The following is a 1,650-nucleotide window of genomic DNA, read 5'->3' on the forward strand; positions in this document are numbered from 1 at the left end:
GGCTTTGTCCACAAGGAAAAATCAACCAACAAATAGAAAAATGCCATCTGATTGAGATTTTGCTAAAAAATAGATAGAAATCTTTTGATCAGTCCCGTGTTTTGCATTTCTGTGCTTATATAGCCCTTGCCAGAGAATCTCAGAAGAAAAAGAAAACGCTGTTGAATTTGGAAGCATCTTGCCATATGGGCTCACCTGAATTTTCTGAGAACTGAGGTGACCATCAATATTTGTCATATAACTGGACTTGCCCCAGTTCCTTTACTGAACACACTCATGTCCTCCACAACCCTAATTTATAACCCTTACATAATTTTCCACCGAGGAAGATGAAACCCAAGCCAATTCCAACTCGTAGCTTCCCTACAAGATGGGGCAGGACTCCCTGGGTTTCCGAGGCTGTCAGTCTTTATGGAAGCAGACTGCCCTGCCTTATCTTTCATCTACAGAATGGTTGGTAGGCTTGAACTGCTTGCTTGCTTGGTAGCCCTATCTATGCTTAACCCACTGAGCTAACATGCCCCTTCTGAGGAAGTGATAAGATTTTATTCTCAAGTGTTCCCTCATGGTCAGAGTGCCATTGTTTGCTTACTTCTGACCAAATAATGGATGCTTTGCCCTCGTTTCTGGTTTATGTACATTTAATAGTTGGGTTTGATGAGTTTTTTTGGGTTTTTTTAAGGGTCCCTCTAGGGTTGCTAAGAGCCCTGGTTGTGTAGTGGTTTTGAGTTGGGCTATAATCCGAATGGTTGGTAGTTTGAAACCACCACCAACTCCGAGGGAAAAATACTGGGCTTTCTATTCCCATCGACAATTACGGTCTCAGAAACCCAGGGTTGTGATGAGTCAGCATTGATTTAATAGCAGTTATAGGATTGCTATGTGTTGGAATCAACTCCATGCAGTGAGTAGAAATGTGTACACATTTTACACATCGCAAATGTGTCTACCCTGGCTTTGGAAAGCATTTTAAAGTCTAACAAGTTAACTTGTTTGTCCAGTTATGGGACACTTTTATCCCAGTTTATAATGGAGTAATCCTCTAAGAGGAGCCCCGGTGGCAAGTGGTTCAATGTGGGTTTCCAAGGCTGTCAGTCTCTACGAGCAGAAAGCCTCATCTTTCTCCTAGAAGCACCTGGTGGTTTGGAAGCACCCAACCTTGTAGTTAGCAGCCCAACTGTAGCACACTACACCACTAGAGCTCCTTCCTCTGCAAAACCAAAGCCCAAACTCACTGCCATGGAGTTGATGTTAGCGCATAAATACCCTATAAGACAGTGTAGAACTGCCCTTGTGAGTTTCTGAGACTGACTTTCTTTTTCAATAGAAAACATGTATAATTTATTATGTGGGTCTAGAAATGATCACAAATCAGTTTTAGGCACTTACTGAGTACAGACTAAGGGGATTTTCTACCAAAGAACAGTATTTCTAGCAGGAAGCATGATAAAGATTTAAGGTTTTGTTTTTAGGACAATACACTGGGCTGGACAAGTTTTCAGAAATATTGCATAACTATCCCAGCTGTATTGTTACATGTCTTCACAATTCCACATAAAATTTTAGCATCCAGCAGCTGAGAATAACTTTTTCTTAAATCATTTTACTAGGGGCTCATACAACGCTTATCACAATCCATACATACATCAA

The sequence above is a fragment of the Echinops telfairi genome, unplaced genomic scaffold (assembly GCF_000313985.2).
Source record: "Echinops telfairi isolate 266 unplaced genomic scaffold, ASM31398v2 ScPeMD7_2;HRSCAF=8, whole genome shotgun sequence".
NCBI lineage: Eukaryota > Metazoa > Chordata > Mammalia > Afrosoricida > Tenrecidae > Echinops > Echinops telfairi.